Source organism: Papaver somniferum, chromosome 6 (genome assembly GCF_003573695.1).
Source record: "Papaver somniferum cultivar HN1 chromosome 6, ASM357369v1, whole genome shotgun sequence".
Taxonomy (NCBI): Eukaryota; Viridiplantae; Streptophyta; class Magnoliopsida; order Ranunculales; family Papaveraceae; genus Papaver; species Papaver somniferum.
In genome coordinates this window covers 731,306-754,077 of record NC_039363.1, presented here as the reverse complement: position 1 = coordinate 754,077, position 22,772 = coordinate 731,306, and the positions used below count along the sequence as shown (strand labels likewise).

The 22,772-nt window shown below is 36.3% G+C and overlaps 3 long non-coding RNA genes across 4 annotated transcripts; all 3 read right to left on the bottom strand.

Moving 5' to 3' along the window:
- Positions 1 to 877: 877 nt before the first annotated feature.
- LOC113285308 lies at positions 878 to 5,415 on the bottom strand. Of its 2 annotated transcripts, XR_003328595.1 has the most exons (11): positions 5,304 to 5,415; positions 4,952 to 5,104; positions 4,481 to 4,578; positions 3,857 to 4,335; positions 3,029 to 3,381; positions 2,684 to 2,849; positions 2,354 to 2,449; positions 1,907 to 2,007; positions 1,643 to 1,725; positions 1,301 to 1,351; positions 878 to 1,170 (listed from the first exon to the last, which is right to left on the bottom strand). It is a non-coding gene; the product is annotated as an uncharacterized LOC113285308 (long non-coding RNA). The 2 variants fall into 2 exon arrangements; XR_003328596.1 differs by lacking the exons at positions 878 to 1,170; positions 1,301 to 1,351 and having other exon boundaries at positions 1,494 to 1,744.
- A 6,454-nt stretch (positions 5,416 to 11,869) lies between these two features.
- On the bottom strand, positions 11,870 to 12,240 carry LOC113290331. Its single transcript, XR_003331589.1, has 3 exons — positions 12,209 to 12,240; positions 12,034 to 12,097; positions 11,870 to 11,925 (listed from the first exon to the last, which is right to left on the bottom strand). It is a non-coding gene; the product is annotated as an uncharacterized LOC113290331 (long non-coding RNA).
- A 2,986-nt stretch (positions 12,241 to 15,226) lies between these two features.
- Positions 15,227 to 16,205, bottom strand: LOC113285503. The gene is made up of 3 exons (XR_003328691.1): positions 16,146 to 16,205; positions 15,718 to 15,805; positions 15,227 to 15,256 (listed from the first exon to the last, which is right to left on the bottom strand). It is a non-coding gene; the product is annotated as an uncharacterized LOC113285503 (long non-coding RNA).
- Between the last annotated feature and the right edge of the window lie 6,567 nt (positions 16,206 to 22,772).

Here is a 22,772-nt window from a genome sequence, read left to right as displayed (position 1 = left end):
TCCCGCCAGAATCCTATTATGTTTAGTTGAAGTCCCAATTATCTAGCCAATTTTAATCGAAAGAAAGACCCATGCCATCCATGTTTAGTCCTAGTAACAAACCCATTTGATTTCATCCATTGAATCTCGTTATAATTTACCCAAATCGCAAACCCTAATTCTGTTCCATTGAGAACCAGTTTTCCCGCCATTTTTCAAATTCAAAAGGTTGAAGATGACCTCCCTTTATCCAATCCGAGAATGTGAATAGCACACTACACCAAATTCTAGGATTCGTAACAAAATTACGCCTTACGAATCGAAAACGGCCTTCGCCTGTTTCAAAAGTGGGTGTTACATTCTTTTGTAACGGCAATCAGCCGTTACGAATTCTTGGTTGTACCGGTGTCAGTAACAGCTGTGGACCGTTACGAAATGACACGTAGTATCAGCTGAGGGCCGTTACGAACTTTTTGTAACAACATGGTCGAACAGGCTCCAGCCGTTACTACGTGGCGCATAGTAACGTGCGCAAGCCGTTACTACGTGGCGCATAGTAACGTGCGCAAGCCGTTACTACGTGGCGCATAGTAACGTCCGCAAGCCGTTACTACGTGGCGCATAGTAACGTGCGCAAGCCGTTACTACGTCGCAGGTTGAAACAACTGAAAACCGTTACGAATTTATTTCGTAACAGAAAAGAATTACTGCCAGTCAACCTTGACCTGGTCAAAACTGTCAAGCCTGACTGGAAGTTCATTTTCTGCCGGAAATAAGCCTGAATTCTAAATTCAATACCTGCATACATTCATCATCCACACTCAACAACAATTTCTTCAATCTATTCATATCACATTCATTCAATTCATATCAGATTTATATTACAAAAGAGCTGAACATATATAAATTACAAAAGAACTAAAATTTCTCTAGGTACCAAACTTTTTGAAATTTCTCTAACTACCAAACTTTTTGTTTTTTGTGAAGTATCAAATTTTCTAAGGGAATACATGGAAGGTCCAAACTTCTAAGGGAACACGGAAACTTACTAACTGCCTACAAAAGTTGAATAACCGCAACTTACAAATCTTGAAGCTGCTTTGTTCTCCACCCTTGCAGCTAAGCTTTATATCCTTTGCATGCTTGCTTTTGTTGAAAGCTTGGTCATCAGAAAATTCGATGTAGGAAATCCTGCAAAATACAACAGGCTGCATTATTATGACAAGTAAACTGGAAGAAATAATGTTCAAAATACGCAGCAAGTAAATGCAAACAAGCAATTAATTACACAGGTGTAACACCAGATAGAAAATTTACTAACCCCTTGCAGCATGATGGTGTCAATGAACATAATCAAGTACCACAGCTTCAACTGCAACAAGTTACGGCACCATCTTATAAGCAAAGAAACATCTACAATAACCTATAAACACAAAATTTCTGGATACTTAGATGTTGGAAGTAAGCAACACAACAAGTTATGAATTTATCCTTGCAGGATTGATGGTGTCAATTTCCAGCAGATGTTGGAAGTAAGCAACACAACAAGTTATGAATTTATCCTTGCAGGATTGATGGTGTCAATTTCCAGCAAACTTATTACACAAAACAGAAAAACCATTTATAATGATGTCTTCAAAGACAAAGACGGCCGACGTCTTACAAGTTTCTTACAAAAACTGGACCTCATCCGTGTTTTCCATTGAATACATCAATGTACACAATGTAAAGTAGTACTCCCAGCTCCTGCAATGAAATCCATAACCTGGCAAGTTAATGACCAAGTATTAATGCACCTTTAGATGCATAAACTACAAAGACAGTTGTAAAATAGTTCAACCATATGATTGATGATAAGAAGAAGGTTAGAACTCCCACTAACTATTTAATTTAGAACTTCAGCCCAAATCATCTGAACATGTCTTACCTGGTACTTAAATCGAGAAACAGGAGTAGTTACTTATGTGGGATTTGCTGAGGCTCCACTGCCACGTAAAAATTTGAGCACTTATGGCATTAGATTTTCTCCTTCACAAGACAACGTGCCAATAAATATACAGTAAAAATTAAAAAGAAACCTATGTAACACTATGTCAAACTAACTCATACAAAAGGACCAAGCTATTTAAAGATGTACGCACAACCTAGGGAAGAATTTTTTTTTTCATGCCTGATAATAATGCTGACTGCACAGAAGGAAGTGGCCAGAATAGCTTGGGAAAATTCATATGCCACAAAATTAATTAGCAACTTCCCCGACAATCAATGCAAAAATGAAATCAGATGACATTGTTGCATAATGATATTGACATGATTAAATACATTTGTACTTTGATTCAAGAAACAAGTATCAAACCAATGATGCTCTCTGTACCTCGTTTATAAGTTAATCAAATCAATAAGAAGTTCAGCAAAGAGCGTAAGAATGTATGCACCAGCTGTGACCCCCAAGAACATCACAGCACCTAAGCTGAAACACGAAGAATTCAAGGCATTAAGAAACAAAAAAAAAGGAACCCTAGGTGGATAAATATATGTTTATACATCAAAAGAAGCATTGTAAAAGGCATGTTTGTTAACATTATAGTCTGATCTGTCTCAGCATTATTCATCAGCCATAAGTAGATGCAGAAGGAAATCAACATATTTCGTTGTTACATGAGTTCAAGTATCATTGAAAGCATTGACATGTAGTTAAATTTACCCAGCGACTAACATCATGCCTAGGAGGATTAGTGTGGTAGATGCAGAACTTTTATCTGTGTTTGCATCAGGAGCATCTTCAACCTGACCATTGTTCAATGTTGTTTTAGTTGTACCAGCCGTTAAAGCTAATGAGATTCTAGATTTGATCCCAGAACCCGCATCTGCTGCAGAAAGAAGTGCATGTTTCTGAGTTAATTTTTACCATGGTACCACCATGCAATCATCTAAGTTATTATCTTAATAAGAAAATTCAATTAGTTAAGGATATTCTCCGTCTTGAAGTCATCTGGATTGAGTCAAAAGAGTAAGATCACTAACTATATTAAGTAGTTGGTACACTTACAAATTAATATCACTTGCTTGGCAGCAGCATCATCTCTGCAGCTTATTTCAGAAGCAACCCATTCATTCTAAGAATCCATACACATCAACCAATCTCAACTGCAACATCATCATATACAGTCTAGATTCCATTATCAATAAGCTTCTTCTTATGCTAATCTCAGTCACCCGATTTCAGACTCAATCAAGCCCTTCCAACTGCATCATACACACAACTGACCATTCCCTCTACTTCTTAACCTGAACTGCAAACAACCATGACAACCCATTAGCTCAAACATTCTAGCTTAAATTCCCGATAACAATTATCTCCATCGCAGCTGTATCTCCTTCAGCTTTAGTTCGTTGCATAACCTGAAGAACAACAAAGTCGAAACATCAGACACCAAATTCATATTTCCATGTTTTTAACAAACTCTATAAAGAAAGAATCTGCAAAAAATGCAAATAAGACCCAGCCAAAGCTAAGAGTTGTGAGATACTGAAACGTGTTTATGTGAGCCAATGCATCCATGCTCAAGATCTCACTCTTATACTAAAATAGGATAATAATCTAAGCATGAAAACAATCATATACTTGCCACGTTCGTGTTATCACCTATAAACATGCAATCTTGATTATACCTTATGGAATTTCATAATAAAACTTGAGAATAAATCAATGGCAATGTCACTGCAGAGGAAGATATTCTCCATAGAGCAATCATTTAAGATGTGTATAATCTCCTTGAACAAAAAACAAACAAAATCTACTGTTCATATTCAGTCATTAACAAGTATTTATACGAAAAGAAAAGGACAGATGAACTGATGAAGAAAAATATCAGACCTCTCCAATACGACCCAAGCTTGCGAATCAGAAGAAATAATACTGATGGCCCCCAGACATGCACGCAAAATGTCTTCTGCAGCAATTGTCTCAGCCCTTATCCGAGATTCAACAGATGATATGTTTTCTGGGATATTCTCATCAAGATGATGAGAAACCATGTATATGAAACTCAGACCAGTTTAAGAGGCCGAAAGAATAAGAGATAAAAAACAAGAATTAGGAAAAAAAAGATAAAATTTTATTTTTGTGTTCTTCTTACTAGCATGTCGAGGTGCTCATCTACTGTATTAAGAGTATAAGGACGAGTTGGGTTGGTGGATGAAGGCAAGACATTTATTACACCAGATACTTCGATGATATTTGGAGCATGACCACCGCCTGCACCTTCAGTGTTCAGTGTACTGGTCCAGGAGTACATGTAGTTGCACGAGTTCCATCAGCAGGACCAGTCCCACCTCCAATCAACGTTGTGATACCTTCATGAACGAAAACATTTTGTGAATACCTTTCCAAGACTGTTACATTATTATAATGCTTACATGGTTGAGATTATTCATTTTCTGACAACAGAATTAAGAGTAATTAACAGGGAAAAGGTAGTATAGATAGACAATTAGATACCTGTGCAACTTGAAAGTGGTAGGACTGCAACGATGTGTTGTATCCTTATCCAAATCTTTATACAGGTTGATAATCTGAATGGCTTAAAATGGGCATTTCTATTCCAAAATGAAACCAAATAAAACACAGGACAATAAGTCATACTGAATAATCACATAACAAAAAAAAAATAGAAAAAAGGTCCTACCTTGACACAGATACCACATCCAATACATAACTCCTAAGAGATGAATGCAATCTTTGTAGCTATCATTACTTCAATACACAATTTCCATATTCAATTAACACAAACATAAAGCCCAAATTAGGAAAGGAAAAAAAAACCTAAATTACAAAAACAGAAAACTTTAATAATGATTCAGCATCTTCCCTAAATCTGATTGAAACAAATAGGGTTTTTTTCATTATGAATTTCAATAACTAAATCGAATCCTAATTGGTAGATGGGGTGATAGGGATCTGTAAAATTACCAGTCTTGGCAACGGGGCAACTCTTTTTGCATTCTTGGCGACACTTTTTAGGTTTGCAGCTGTCAATCGGTCAGATATGATGCTGATTGGTTTTTAAGAAGAAGATGATGATGAAACCACCGATTCACATACAGAACGCAGCAGTTGCTCTCTCTTTAAAGAGAATAAAGGAAGGGACACAAGTCGAATTAGATTCAATCGAAGAAGATTAACAAAACGATAATAAGATGAAAAAAAGTATTAAATTCACGGATTAAAAAGTCGTATTAAGAAAAATAGATGAAATAAAACCCTAAAAACCAGACGACTGAAAACCCTAAAAATCGAGAAACTTATGATGATAAACACTTACATAGATCGATGATTGAAGATTATTGAACAGATTGAAGAGATTTCATAATGGTTTCTCGACAAATGGTTTCACCAGGGTTCATCGATTCATCGGATGAGAGAAAAGAATACAGGCAGGAGCAGAAGAGAGAAATGAAAAATGAATACTCGATTTGTCGATTCCCTTGGGTATATCCTGAAAATCATGCATGTGAATGGCACACGCATGGGGGGAAATATCCTCTAGTATAACTGAGCGTGGGTGGAAAAATAATGCTACGCATGTTAATAGCACACGCACATATTCAAGGTGTTACGACAAATGGGTGATTAAGCGTGTCACTTGCACAGCTATAAAAAAATTCGTAACGGCATACTCTGTTATGAAGTCTTAAAAAATTAGTAACGGCTTCAGCCTGCTACGAATTTCTATAACGGCCATCTGTAATGACAATTTTGTAACGGCCACCAAGCCGTTACGAATGCCTGTTACGAATCCGGGAATTGGGTGTAGTGAGCAATTAGGATGCCCCTTAGTAATTGGGTGCCCTGAGCCAAAATTGGAGTCCGTTTAGCAAATGTTCTTCGGGTGCCCTTAGCAGTTTTTCGAGCTGATTCTTCCAAAAACGTTTATTTCCTAAAAATACCTACAAACAAGTTTATTAGTGATAAAATGAGTCCCAGCTAATGTATTTATGGGTGAAAATGTGTCGCACTTTCGTGCTCATCATTCGGTAACCTGCGTGTTTGGAAGAAGTAACCGAACTACACTTTGAGATGAGTTCAGTAACCTGTTTTTCACATAAGGTAACCGAACAAGCCCAAATCTACTCTAAAAATTTACAGTTTTTTGAAAATTTGGAACAATTCAACCAACATTATCTAAGTTTGAAGCATACTTGGGTACCCAAATACCCTTCCTCTGCTTGTGGTTGGTAAAATCCATCGTTTTTCATGTTTTCCTTCTTCATGTTCTCTAACTTTACTCTCTCAATAATTTTATTTCTTTTAAAAAGAAACCCATCTGATTTTTTAATCTCACTAATTATCTTTAACTTAATCATCTCACAAATCATTACACTAACTAATCATTACCCAAAATTAATCAGGAGGGTAATTTAGGTATTAACATAAATATCTAGATAAGGGGTGACCTAGATTTATTTCTAATATTCTTACCCAAAATAAAACCATGATCCCTCAAAAAAATCATGGTCACTAAAAAATGGTTCTATAACAACCATTTCCAAAAAATTATCAATTAGGTGGCCACGTGGCCAACGACTACGAGTTAAATTGCAAATGGCCCAAGAGTTGATATGCCACGAGTTAAAATATTTCTAAAATATACTGGACTGATGAAAGCTCAGTGTTGTAAACGAAAATATAGATCATCTTTTTTTCTGTAAATGACGTCAGTGATGCGCTATGAAGTGTTACGGTAGTTTCAAAATGGTTCCATGATAACCCTCATCAATACTTATCTCCAAAATTCAGTGTTGACAAGGCACGAATGTGCAAGGAAGAACAGAGTACATAAACAAAGAAAACTAGCTGAAAATATATCAAGTTATATTTTTTTTGTCTAAATTACATATAAGTTTTTTGGTTTCTGAAAATTACGATTTTCAGAAACCTGATCATCAAATTACCCAAATCATCAATACAGTATCGATAACAAAATTCTACAAATCAGTAAAAACTATCCCTGTTTCAAGTTTCCTACAATATTAAGTAAAAAAAAGTAAAGTTTTCTTCAATATTTCGGAAGTTTTTTTTTCTTTTTTTTTTTTGTTATTTCGAATAATCTTTATGGAAAATTTAATAAGTTTGTACATTCTGATATTCGTATGCCATTTGACCTACATAAAATCAAATTATAGCACTAGAAGGAAAAAAAAAATGGACGAAACTTATAAACAGACTATAAAAAATAATCATGCATGATTCTCCACACCTAGCAAATTGTGTGACCGGTTCATTTGATTTGAGTATCCCAAAAACTTCATTAAATTATCATTTTCTGGAAGATATCACGATTCATACAACTGAGATCGAGTACTTCATCAAAAGACCCAAACTTACCTTTTGTCTTCACCAATGACACATTCTGCTCTGTGTGCTCTGTATGGGTGGAAGGAAAATAACAAGTACACTGTATCTAGGACTGGCAGTGCCAACTGCAGGATGTGGTTAGGAGCAGAGAGTACGATGGTTATAAGGCCATGTTGATAGGCCTCGGCCATTTACTCTCCAACACCGACCATTTTCAAAGAACCATCCTACGTAGGTGCCTATACGCATCAAATTGTCCAAGACTACGACACCTTTTTGATCGTTATTAAATTACACATTTTTGTGTCTTTTGGGCTTTGCCCTTATGGTTTGGCCGGTATTCTACTTCGGCCACCGCATGTTATTTTTTTGCTTTTGTTTTTAATGAAAAATCAGGTTTGTCAAAAAAAAAATATCTCCCGCGCCTTGTGATTCTTGTGGAGTATTAAACCAGTTCTAAAAGATTTCCATTGAAATAATCGAAGAAACGCTCAAATTAATTGTGATTTCAATATAAGAGATATTTGGTGTCATTTCAATATGGAGTTGGGATTTGGACACTTTTAGTTCAGTCAGCTCTGGGCGGATAGGAAGTCATTGGTGGACGGTGATGTAATTGTAATCTTTCCTTCTTATTGATATGGTGTAACCTTTTCTCTTTCCATATAAATTTTTCTTTAAAAATAAAAATAAAAATATAAGATGTATTTCAATACTACCTTATGAGAAATTTAGAAACTATAGATTGTGTAAACCCTAACAATGATCTGAGTTATTTAGACGGATTTAAACCCCAAACATTACATTGTAGGATTCAAAAGATCGACACAACACCGCGCTGTTAAAGATACAGGACTCACATAAATAGACTAACATTTCTGTCAGTTTAAAGATACTGACGATATACAAGACTAATACATATACACAACCGGAAATGGTGAACCCTATATTTACTTGAGTGTGAATCTAAATCTAAATGGTGGTTTAGATTGTAGTGAGATGGAAAAAAGGGAATTGAATAGCACACCCACACAAAAAAGTGACATGGCTTTTCAAATCTAGCAAGTTGCGTGACCTGTTCATTTGATTTAAGTATCTCAAAAACTCATAAAGTTATTGGTTTCGGAGATTCATACAATTGAGATGGGTACTTCACCAAAGGGCCAAATTTACTTACCATTTTCCTCTCTTGTACTCCACCTATGATGCATTGTGCTCTGTACGTGTAGAATGGAAATAACATCACGATGCAATTTGGTTTGTCGAAACGAAATTTTTTTTCCCCTGCCGGGTTGATCGGCCTCGACCATTTACTTTCCAACATGCACCATTTTTGAAGAACCATCATCCTACTTGCTGGGTGCCTGCGGGTCAAATTGCACATAGTCCGGGAGAGTGATGCTTTTTGATCTATATGGAACGGAATAGTAAAATTTTCATGTGGCACTATGTCGAGTAGATACTAACTTCGACATTTTTACGTCTTTAGGCCTTATGGTTTAGTCCATAATCTACTAAACTTACAATGAGCGTCCATAACTTCAGCACATTTTATTTTTTAAAATTTTATTATATGAGATTATGGCAGGATAAATTTTGACATCTCCGGCTCTTGTGGTTCTTGTGAGTTACATTCAAATAGAGTGCTTCATGGAAAAAAATTGTTGCTGTTTCCATACGAGAGATATATCAATGTATTTTTTTTTCCGAAGACAAGGTTATATCCAAGGTGTATATATTCCAATTCATTGATATATCAGCACTGATATATCGTGTTGATATATCAATGTATTGGAATATATACACCTTGTATTAGAAACTCATAGAACTGTATTGAATTAATTGTGTCAAATATATTCCAAGAATCCTATTATCCGAGGAGTGGGAATCATAAACCCGCCTCCCTTCATAGGCTTTGAATTCATTTATTTTAGGAGAATCCAATTTCTCATTATTTCTATTCACCACACATTTGAATGGAATTGTACTATCGTTCCATTTCTTCCAACTAAACACGCCATAAATTCTTTCTAATTTTCAAACATAATTTTTTATAAGCTTTCCTCCAAAATCTCGGGGTCTAAAGTGTTTTTCTTGCCTTTGAATATTATTATCTCAATTTATCAATGGGTTGAAGTTAAAAACTTTCTCTGGGGATTACCTTAAAATCAAAGCAGCCGGATAGAAGATAGACGAAGCTTATAAATAGATTAATAGGGATTTCCACATCCAACCAATTGTGCGACCAGTTCATTTGAAAGTAAGGTATGGTGGTGGATTCCCCGGAAGTGTATTCTTCCGTGCATATTGTGGTGTGTCTACCATGACTCAATTATTATTATCACTTTTACAAGGAATTGTGCAAGAGGTACGTACCCATAAGACCAATGAAGATACAATCTTATCTGAAAAGATACTAAGACTATATACCCTAATGTGTTGTCAAATCATCAACAGATAGCTTTCTCAAAGGTCTTGAAATGACATGGCCCTGGAAATAGAACCGCTATATCTTTCTTGAAATTCTCAAATACATATTAAGAAAAGGCTGGACAAATGTATCTTTCTGGCCTTCAAATTTCCTATAAAGAATGTGACATTCTATACCTTGTGTCGTTTCTTAAAATCAAGGCAGTAGAAAAAAAAATGGACGAAACTTATAATTATAAATAGTCTAACAGTGAGTAACATGATTTTCCAATAGTGAAAACTACATGGAAATCCATTCTTCCCGATGTTTCTATTGTGAAACCCACGCTCCCGAAATTACAGGCGCGCACTCAAATTCTGGAAGAAAATTATTCTCAAACCCAAAATATATAAAATTATGTTTCTGTCTTCTTTTTTTCCTTCTTCTTCTTCGTCTTTTTTTCTTCTTCTTCTCCACTATACCTAAATCTCAGAAAAAGAGAGAGATTCGATTGATTTCGAGAAAAAATTCATGCCAAAATCGATTGATCTCAACAGCAGCACCAAATCGTCTTCTTCTTCGAATTAACGACGAACCCTCTTACTACCGATTCTCCTCATTACAATTTAAATTCACTAATGTTATTAATGGTAGCAGCAAAAATCCCTAAATGGGTTTGTAGAACATGGTTTGGTCATCATAGATTTATAATCAAAACTTGTTTCAATGAAGATTTTCAAATGAATTTCATATTTTTATGAAACTCTCAGCCGTGAATTGAGTTGGAGTAAGCAATACTGGATGAGTTGTGAAGATGGTTTAATTGCAGATGATAGTGTAAATACATGAAAGAAGATGATGGTGTAAATACATGATTTTGACCAAGAGCCCCCGAATAACTGAAAGATAATGGTTTGCGTGGGAGTTAATGAAACATAAAAGAAGATGATGATGTGGTTATGACTGCATAACATGTGATTCAGTCGAGAAACTGTCTGCATAACATGTTATGAATTTGTGAAAATGGATGCATAACCTGTTATACATCTACAAAATTTGTTGCATAACTTGTTATGCTGTCCAGAAAACCTGCATAACCTGTTATGCGTCCGAAAATATGGCTACGGAACGCATTATGCATCGAGAAAATAGATGCATAACCTGATATGCATCCGTAAATATGGATGCATACTGCATTATGCATCAATTTTTTATATGTACGGCTAAAATCAACCAAAACAATGGTTACATAACTTGTTATAGAAGCATAACTTTGTTATGCAGATACATGACTTGTTATGCAGTCGAAAAAATGGTTGCATAATTCGTTATACGTCTGTAGAATGTTTTATGCATTGTTTTTGGTGACTGCATAATGGTTAAGTATCAACTTTTCAAAAAAAATACCTAAAATTAGGATCACCTCCGATTTTTTCGTTAAAAACAAAAATTTGATATTCTTGTTTGTACTCGTTGCATAGCTCTTTTAAAAAGATTTCCACCGATATAAAATTTGTAAAATTCTAAGGCGCGGATTTTTAGATATGTTATGTCCAAGTTGCGCTGCCAATTATACCTCTGAAAAATTAGGCTGTGTAACGAGTTATGCCTGAAAAGATAGTATGCATAACCAGTTATGTATTGATTCATATAATAATTTCATATAATTATGGGTGTTACGATATACAAAATTAATTGTGGGCCTAAGAACGAGAATATTTTTTTTGGGTCTCCCCCTAATTTCTAGGGCTGCACATACTCCGGTGCGGACCAGTTCTCTTATGGAACCGGTGTCTGTACTTGGTGTTGACCGGTACCTCTTTTGAGTACCGGTACCTGTACTTGTACCTGGTGTTGTACCTGTACTGCCGGTACCGGTCCGGTACAAGACCGTTACCGGTTTTTTACCCGGAAAACGTTACAAATTAATACTAAGTTATACAACATTTCCATATGATCAATGTATCCAAAATAAGTTCAGGTTGCATACATACTTAAGTTCAACATTTCCATAACTTCAAAACAACAATCCAAAATAAGTTCAGTTTGCTAAAAAGTAAAAAAGAACATTTGCACAACCATAAGTCTGTCTACGGCAAGTCGATAAGAAATGAAATGTGACCATTGCAAACGAAAATGGATGGTTGCAAAGCCTGCACTTGCAATTTGCAATCCTAGCCTGCATTCATTTCCATAAATTACATAGTAGTAATCAGAATTTGATATAGAAATGAATCCAAATTATGTTTCAAAAAGGACAGCAAGAAAGATAAAGAAAGTTACCAACCTTCCATTTCTTAGCAAGGAGCCAAGAAATAAACTTCAAGCTTTTAGGAAATTCTCAATTATGACTGCAACAGGCAAAAAAAAATAAACAAGAAGAAATAATTAAAATTCAGTCAATACAATAAAAGTAATTACTATTAAAGAAAACAAAAAAGAAGAAAAACCTAAATAAGTACCTGCCGCATCTTCACCATCATCATCAGGTACATAATCACATAGAAGATCAAGAGCAATGGGTTTTTGCAAATAGCTTTGTGTACAGAGCAATGCCTCAACTGTCTTTGTAGACATAGAAGCTCTCCATGGAGTAAGCATGCGCTTCCCGGTGCTAAAAGCTGATTCAGAGGATACTGAAAACACAGGCAAGGCTAATATATCTCTTGCAATGTAGGACAGTACCTTATACCTGTTTTCATTAGCCTGCAACCAAGCCAATATGTCAAAGTCATCATCTTGATCTACTTCACGCATTTTTCCATCCATCATCACATCTTTCAAGTACCTATATAACTCCGTTGTTCTTGCTTCTTCAACACAACTTGGTTTGTCCCAATGTTGTCTCTTCCTTGATTGAATTCTTGATTTCAACCCTTGAGATGGCGTGCTAAGTGAACTGGCAACTACCGAAGCAACACTAGATGACCCTTCCTCATGAGTTGAATACACTGAACTATAATCATCAAAGAGTTCCTGAAATTCTAATTTCACCTTTCTCATGATTCTTTGAACCTCCCACAAATTGTTTTCAAACAAACAGTTAAGAGTAAATTCTAGCCCCTTTAGTTTCTCTCTTGGATCCAACAATTGAGCAAAAACATAACATGATTCATTTTCTCGTACACACCCCAATACTTATTGTACTTGGCAAACATAAGATGAGATATACGTGCAATAAATGGATCTGATGCTACATTTTCTCTAAATTCAATTAATTGTTCATGGATGAATACCAACTCCCATAAGAAAGAATGAGCAGTGACTTGTGTAGAAGCAGAAAAATTGACAGTTCCATCGAAGAATACCGTTAAACACTTCACAAGACCTCTAGCATAAGCCCAATCTTCTGCATAAGGAGCATGAGTCTTTACTTTCTTTTTCTTCTTCTTATTTACCTCTTCTTCCATATCCTCAACCTCTTCATCTTCTTCTATATCCTCAACCATTTCTTCCAAGATATCATCACTAGCTATAGCTTCCTCAATATCAGCATCACATGGTAAAACAGATTCCTTGTCTTGCTCAAAAATAAACCTCTCTTGAAAGTCCTTATCAATCTGTGCTAACATTGCAAAAACTTTTTCATATCTTTGAGCAGTTTCTAACATCAAGTAAGTGCTATTCCATCGAGTGTATACATCTAAATTCAGTGTTTTCTTGTAATATACCTTTGCTAGGGAAGCACATTGTTTAAACTTTTAATACCTAGAAGGAGAACCAAGAATATATTTTACAACTGACCTTATCCTTTTAACAGATTCATTAAAGAGTCGTACTGCATCTTTTATGACAAGAGCAAGAACATGGGCTGAACACCTCACCTGATAACAATAAACAAATAATCAAGAAAAATTAGTCATAACTCATAAGATGCATGTGACAAATTCCAAAATAAATTAATGATGTGAAATGAGAATGTTACATGTAAATATTTAGCTCTGATTGGTGATCTTGTCCAGCTAGTAACAACTTGCTTCAGATGATCCATAACTACTGTGTTGGCGCTGACATTGTCTAGAGTGACACCAAATATATCTTTTAGACCCCAATCTTCCAAACAATCCACCAACTTCTCACCGATTGCAATACCTGTGTGACCTTCAACTTGAAAAAACATGAGTATTCTCTTCTGCAGTTTCCAGTCCTGATCAATGTAGTGAGCGGTTACACAAATATAATTAAAATTATTTGGTGATGTCCATGTGTCAGTTGTCAAAGATACCCTCTGCTTAGATGTCAAGAAGTAAGTTTTTAGGTTATTCTTCTCTTCTACATACATCTTTAACATATCCCTATAAATTGTCATACGTGCTGGAACCTTGAACCTAGGTTGTGCCTCTTGCATCAATGCCACAAAGCCTGACCCTTCTACTTTTCTAAAAGGAATTTCATCCTTAATTTTCCACTCAACAAGACGCCTTCTTAAGCTATCATAATTGTAAGTATGAGCAATAAGTTTACCATCCTGACCTGGTTTTGGGGGTGGCATCAACAGAGATGGTTGTCCCTTTTCTTTCTTCCTATTAGGATTCTTTAGACATCTATTCAAATGCTTTCGCAATCCAAAAGTGTCATTATTGTCATTGTGAGCTTTGTATTTATTGTGGCAATAACGACATTCATCACATTCATCATTTATCCTAGTCATTTCCAACCAAACAGTTGATCTCACTCTGTCGTGCTTCTTTTTGCTATCACCAACTTCAACTGCTTCAGCTCTGCCTTTACTTGTTGGAGTTGCAGTTTCAGATTCATTTGTGTGAGATGCAGCTTGAGAGGATGATCCAACTTCTGTTTGTTGAGTTGTACTTGTAGTTGGAGTTGCAGTTGCATTTGTAGTTGGAGTTGCAGTTGATGTGGTCATCTAACAAACATATAACAGAACCAATTACATTCAGATTATACCAACATTCATTATAGAGTATTAGAAACAAATAATAATCAACCAATGGTATTATATATATGGTCATCTAGCAATGCAGTTAATGATATGTTAGCATTAATTGACCGAGGCCTTGAGATTGCAACAATCGGAACCCATTTGCCCCGCACTTCATGGGTCTCTCTACTCAGTACGGTACTAGTCTGATTGGAGTACTAACTAACACTGATCACACCTCTAAAAACTCTCATTTACTCTACAACTAGGACTCGAAAAGGGGTTTGTTAATGTTACATTGTTGTTTACAGATTTGAATTTTTCCTTTCCACTTCTTATTTTAATTTCCAGTGGCAAAGAGAGAGAAGTAACTGCATTTTTAAGAAAGGGAGCTAAGAAAGAGAAAAAATAAATTCAAGAAAGATGCAGAACGTATGAGACTTGTTCACAAAGAACTCATCATTTCCCCACTCATATCCCTGACTACAACGAAGATGACTGAAAGAGTAAAATTAATGAAATACAAGCTAGTTTACATACTCTGAAGTACTTTAAGTCTTTAATGGGTATTTTGTAACACCTGCTGCCCTGAAACACATCACGATCCTTAAGCGTTCAGCGGTTCAGCCTGAAATTCATTTATAGTTAAAGAGGAAATTAACAAGTAAGTAAATTTGCACAAGAAACAGTAGTCAGTAAACAGTGTAAGCTAATAAATGGAAATCGGTGACATTTAAAAGTTGTAAAAAGCTAGCATTTCCACAAAACTGCAGAAATTGTTAAGCCCAAACTGATCATGCTCTTTAAAGCTTAAGCATCTACCTCACCATAAAAACTGCAGAAATTTGTTATTGTAAGTATGTTTCAAGAAGAAGAGAAACTTAGTGTGTCCCTTGTAGAAACCCATCATATATGTACTTTCAAATTACATCAAATTGCATAAATTGCTGATCCTTCATTTATGAGAGTAAAATGAAATCCTATTGTAAAGCCAAGGAATAGCTAAACTTCATTGTGATCCATATCAATATGCACTGAACTCTTATTGCTTGTTTCTTTATATAAGAGTTGAGTAGAAATTGAGCTTACCACAAGCCATTGTGCAGTACTTGAGAACCCCAAAAATCTAATTCTTCCTTCTTCTCTGCTTTGGCCTTTGGACTAATCTTCTCAATATCTGAAGAAAAAAAAAATACAAACGAACTTAGAACATAAAACTGAAATTAGAAAAGGAATTCTACTGAGAGACAATCAGACAAACCAAAACAAAATAAAAGGAAAAAAATAAACCCTAAAAAAATCAATACAACCAGATGTACAGTAACCCTAAAAAAATCAATACAATCAAAACTCGGATCATAAAACTGAAATTAGAACCATACCCATGATTTGAACTTCATAAAATCAAAAAGGTTGCTAGAGATTATGTCAAAAAAATCAATATTCTAGGGTTCAATAGAAATCAATGTACAATCAAACGATTCAAAGTTTCAAAGCCTAAGGAGAAGAATACTGACCTGAATCCTGATAGAGATGGTGATCCACTGATATTACTGATATTCAATCTCGATTCAAACCATAAGAGAATCGAGAAAATGATGCTGTCGCTGAGTGAGAAGAAGAAACGAAGAAGAAAGAACTGAAGAATGCTTCTCCATTTTTTTTTCTTCTCGACATCCTATCTAGATCTCAACGGCTATGATTAAAAACCTAGATAGATCTCAATGGCTAATAATAGCCGGTACAGATGGTCTGGTTCAAGTACGGTTCTCCCCAAGAACCGGTGTCTGTACCGGTCTAGTCCGGTTCTCAAATTTCAGAACCGGTGTCTGTACCGGTCAAGCCGGTTCCGGTTCGGTACCAGTCCAGTTTTTCCGGTTCTACTCCGGTTCAGGTCGTGTAGACCGGTTCTTGTGCAGCCCTACTAATTTCCCCTTTCCAATAAACTTCACACTTATCAAAAAAAAATTAAATAAATTTCACAAGCTTTGTTATAGGGCCTATCACCCATATATGTACGGCAACTAGATGCATAGGATTTTGTCTCTCCATGTATATATATATATATATATGTTATTGTACGTAATCCTGGTGATGATCAATAAGAAACCCCGTCTCTTTCTTATTTATTTATCATGGGTTATGTGCTCCGGCCATGAAGAGCATTGGTGTGGAAATGGGGAGCACACAGAACTTGCAAGTATACAAGGCCAAGTTTTATAGTATAGGGATGAGTAGGGGTTTGTCCACAGGGAGTAGGAGCATACAAGAAGTTTTCCTAGCTAAAGTTTACAGTGAGCTAAGGGCAGTAACTATGGTGACAGTGACAATGGTCTAGAGTGGTAGTGAAACAAAGGCAGCAGCCTAAGGCAAGGGTATTGAGCAATAGTGACAGATAAAGAGAAAGATGCAGAATTGTGTGAAGTTACTAAGGCAATTGAATCCACCTTGTGCCCTAATCAAGCAATGCAATCTAGGTTTAGTTGGAGTTCCTATGCATACATCTAGAATGAGATGAAAATCAGCTTGCTCACTGATATGCCCCTAGCATTGACTGTCTTTTGACAGCACAATCAATCACAGGCATGCCAGAGCACTGAGTACTTCCCATTGCTCAAGCAAACAGGCATTAAGAAAACTATCCTAACCATGCATCATCTAACAGTGCACTAGGCTTCATCAGAGCCTTAGTTGCAGTGAATTAGCTCATGCTAGACATGAGTATAACAACAGCATTCATCAAACAAACTAAATTAAGAGACAACATGCATACAGGTTACACACAATCAACTGTTGCTAAAATAGAAATTGGAAAAATGAAAATTGATTCAAAATATTGTTCACTGTCTAGCCCAGAGATGACTCAATGTTGTTACAGTTCTTCAATTTATACCCAAAAGAAAAATTAGGGTTACACAAAAAGTAGCAGTAGACAATTTTTTTTGGGTTACTCAACTTACCCATGCCCTGAATTTGTTTCCTCTGTCGAACCCATCTCTCTTCTGCTATTATCTGCTCGATCAACTCCTCGATTTGGGTCTCCTCTTCAACTGTGATGAAACCCTAGTTTCATCTCTCTCTTGATTGTAGCACCTAGGGTGTGTGGGTGCTAAGAACGAGAAAGAGAGGCAACTAGGGAATGGGTTTATGGGGTTTTTGGTGATGGACAGGGTATGGAGATGGTGGCGCAGAGGGTGATGGGTGAAGAGATGGAGTTGCAGAGCTCTGCAATGGTCGGGGAGAACGATAGTTTTGGGGAAAGGAAGTGTTTGGCTGAAGGTGAAGATATTTGATGTTTAGGTGTTGGTCAGGTGCAGCGGGGTTTGATGATCTGCGACAAGGAGCGATGGATGGGAAGATGGTAGGTGGATCCAACGGCGATACGGAGGTAAGCGTGGAGCGACCGTCGGATGAAGGGATGTAGCAAAACGGACGACCCAAGATGGAGATGGGTGTTGCGATGTAAAGCGGAGGCTTCGGAGTTTGATGTGCGATGATGGAGCGACCGTAGGATGCTGAAATGCTTCGATCTGACGGCTGAAAATGGAGGCGGTTTTGGTTATAGAAAATGGGTTTGGGTGAGGGTTTTGGGCCTTGGGTATGCCAAGCCCACTTCTTTAAGAACAATTCTTCCTCTTCAAGCCCACTTCTCGTTGATCCGGCGCTTGCAAACATCATTCTTCCCTTCCTCCTAGCGAGAGTCTTTGCCGTTTCTTTGCTCTTTTCGCTCCGTGAGATAACCAGACTTTATTTAGTACCTAAAAATGCAAAATTAATTAAGAAAAGTATTTATTCTTGAAAACAACGAGAACACAGAATATGGGATAAAATGTAGAATTAATGCACAAAAGATGAGTTAAATGCCAAGAAAAATATATAGAAATATGCACTTTTTAGCACTCATCAAATACCCCCAAACCTGAATTTTACTTGTCCTCAAGTAAAACAAAACTAAGGAAATCCTACCTATACCACTGTCGTTGGTCTCTCGAATGCATTTAGCATATGCACTAAGCCTTTTAAACCACTAAGTGTCCCTAGTGGACGAGTTGAAGTCTCGTGAAGGTTTGCTTAGAACGTACCTACAAAGTTCTAGGTCAAAATATAAGCTCAGATTCCATCAAATGTGACATGTGCAAGTCAGTTAAGCTCACAGCAAAATGGAGATGTCAATCTAGCTATCAAGGCACAATCCTAACACTGATAACAAATAAAGACATGTGATAAGAGTGTAAAGTTTATCTACACAGGTGATGGAAGAGAGGAAGTTTGGGGAAGAGAAGAAGAGGTCGACAGTTTGGGGAGAAGGGAGTGTTTGGCTTGAGGTCGATGGGTTTGGAAGTTAGGGTGTTGAGCGGGTGTGGCAAGGGGTGATGATTTGCGAGGAAACGCGTCGGATGTGAAGATGGTAGGTGGATCCAACGGTGAGATGGGAAGATATTGGAGAGACCGTAGGATGAGGAAATGCAGCAAAAAGGACGGCTCAAGATTGAGATGGGCGCTGCGATGTGAAGCGAGGACTTCGGAGTTTGATGTGCGATAATGGAGCGACCGTAGGATGCTGAAATGCTTCGATCTGACGGCTGAGAACCGAGGCGGGCTTGGGTTGAGATATTTGCGTAATTCCTCCCGGCCTTTCACTACTTTTCTGCTCTTTTCCGCTCCGCAATTCATCCAACTTTATTTATTACCTAAAAATGCAAAATTAATTAATAAAAATATTTAATCTTAAAAACAAGGAAAATACAGAATATGGGGTAAAATGTAGAATTTAATGCACAAAGGATGAGTTAAATGCCAATAAAAATATATAGAAATATGCACTTCTTAGCACTCATCAAATACCCCCAAACCTGAATTTTACTTGTCCTCAAGTAAAACAAAACTAAGGAAATCCTACCTATACCACTGTCGCTGGTCTCTCGAATGCATTTAGCGTATGCACTAAGCCTTTTAAACCACTAAGTGTCCCTAGTGGACGAGTTGAAGTCTCGTGAAGGTTTGCTTAGAACGTACCTACAAAGTTCTAGGTCAAAATATAAGCTCAGATTCCATCAAATGTGACATGTGCAAGTCAGTTAAGCTCACAGCAAAATGGAGATGTCAATCTAGCTATCGAAGGCACAATCCTAGCACTGATAACAAATAAAGACATGTGATAAGAGTGTAAAGTGTATCTACACATGTGTAAAGAAAGATCGGATGTTATGACTACTAATCACCAAGAGATAGTTTCTCAGGCTAAGAACCAAGGTCGAAATCTAGCTAGCTGTCCGGACTTTACGAGAATTGTGAATGAGTTGGAGGTATTTCACAATTACTCGCGTTGTACATCAATGGCATACACCCTTCCTTGCTTATTACAATAAAACATAAAAGATGACTCTTTACATGACTCTTATTTACATTGACTACTCTCTTTTATTTTTGGAACAAGAGAGAATGGAATTGATAAATACTTGATTTTTTTGTATTTTTCTGAATATATACATCGTTTTTTTTTTGTTTTTTTTTTGCACAAGAACTTGAAATTGATTTTTACATATGGTAGCTCTTTTGATATATAACAAAAAGAAACAAAAAAATTACATGACACTTTGCAAGAGGTAGCCCTTTTTGATGCACCCAGTTAAATTCGATGGTTGTCTTTCTTAATGTAACCTCCACCTTCTATCCCAACCAACCAAAGAACAAGCTAGTCAAGTTTCGTTCAGTATTCTAAAGTGATTGGCAATCGTGACTTCCTATCAAACACCTTGAAGATCGAGGCTATACATGTATTGGTAGATCGTGCGCGTGCAAATTTCTTATCACTATGTGAATTGTGCTAGAATCAGGGTGCCTAAATATCTAGACTAAGACTCCTAATAATTACATATTTGCACAAGAGTCAACATTTCAAGGTAAATGAGCTCCATTTTTATGATTTTTTCAATTTTTAATTTTTTTTAATTTTGATTTTTTCAATTTTTTTGGAATTTTTCAATTTTTTTTTCAAAAAGATGGAGTTTTGTTTTCAATTATGGCATATTATCATGGTATCTACTCTATACCCCCAAACCTAAACTAAACATTGTCCTCAATGTTTCAAAATATGGAAAGAATTAAAATGCAACATATGGAAAGGGACATGCTGAGTAGAGTAAAAGGAGAGAGAATACCCGATTTCGGCGAAAGCAGAATTAAAACTCCGTTATTCAGGGCAAAAATCCAACATATTTCAGCCGAGATCATATTGGATTAGCAAAATATATACAAAATGAACAAAGGGATTTTTAAAATTTTTATCTACTGGATTATATACAAAAATTCACCATACACCAAAAGTCTAAAGAGTTGAGGATCAACCCAAAAGACAAAGTGTAGAGGTTTCAACAGCTTCACACAATAATAAAATGGAAAAAATGCACGTGAAACTGTGAAACAAAATGAGCTACCCCCAAACCTGGATTTTACAGAAGATATAGTTTTTAAAACAAAATCGCGCAGTTTTGGGGGTTCATCATGTACGAGGTCTAACTCGAAATGGACTGTGCTAGGGACGGGCAAACATGCTAATTCCAACTGTGGTTCCTCGAATGTATTATACTTAGAAGCAAAATAGTCCAAGAGGACTTGGGAAGCACACAGTTCCAAACCTAGATTAGGGACTCTCAGAAAAGTCGGTTTGACAATATGGGTACAAACCAAATCTAGGTTGGGTGGAAGGCCATCAGATTGTGACTTAGGTAGAAGAATAGGCATATCATTATCAATCAAATCAAAATCTCCTAACTCTTCTACAAGTGTCATAACATGCTCACAATCATCAAACAAATTGGCAAGATCACAATCAGAGTCATCAACATCATCAACAGATTCATTCTCATGCATCGGCAAATCAGGAGAAACATCACAACGTGACCCAGGTAGAGAATCAGACACAACAATTATATTTTCATGCATATTAGTGTCAACAGAAGATTCTATATTACCTAAGTCATCTTCATAGGACAGATGCACATGCTCAAAATCAGTATCAACATCACATGTATATGGAATACTAGAAGAAACATCATTCATGAAGGTCGAGGCAGAGAAGCCTAATGTATTTGAACCCAAAGGTTCGATAACATTTTCAGTATAGACATGTTCTTCTAACATAACATCATAGTCATCATCATCATCATGATAGGGATTTTGCAATCTAGGATAATTTTCAATCCTAAGGTCGGAGCTATTACAAGAATAAAACTCTAATTCATGGGGGTGACTCATATCATGTGGTGTTGTTCCTGTTTCCCTAACGGATTCCCATTGATGGGTTTTCTCTGCAATCTCGGCTAAAAAATTCCATGCATCATCCACAGATTTATCAATAAACTCACCATTACACATTGAATCAACTATGGTTTGAGATTTAAAGTCTAGTCCCTCATAGAGGATGACGACAAGTCTCCACTTCTCAAATCCATGGTGCGGACATTCGCTCAACAAATCATTAAAACGTTCAAAATAGTCAAAAACAGTTTCCTCATCCAACTGGACAAAACAATTGATATTTTGACGAATAGCGATGGTCCTATGATGTGGAAAAAATCTTTGGAAAAATTGATTAGTGAGTTGTTCCCAAGTGGTGATTGATTGTGGTCTCAAACCGTAAAACCATGTTTTGGCCCTTTCCTTTAGAGAAAATGTAAACAAACGCAATTTCAGAGAGTCTTCGGACATATGATCAGGTTGCATAGTCCGACAAATTTTTTCAAACTCTCTTACATGAGTATAGGGGTTCTCAGAATCGAACCCTCGAAATAAAGGAAGTATTTGTATCATGCTTGCATTTATTTTAAAAGGGTTATTGGTTTGAGGTAAGACAATACATGATAATGGAATTTTTATTGTGGGATACATGTATTCATGGAGAGTATTAGGTTGGCCCATATTGAAAATACACAAAGCCCACTATTTGGTTTTAACGGGTTTGGATTTTTGGGAAAAATATTTGGTTTTAATGGGAGACATTTTTTTGGTTTTTTTTTTTAAAATTTGGGAGCAAGTTTGGTTTTAATGGGATAAAGAAGAAAAAAATTTGGTTGTTAAAATGGGAGCAAGTAAAATTTGGTTCTTGAATGGGAGAAAAGTAATTTTTTTTTTTTTTTTTTTTT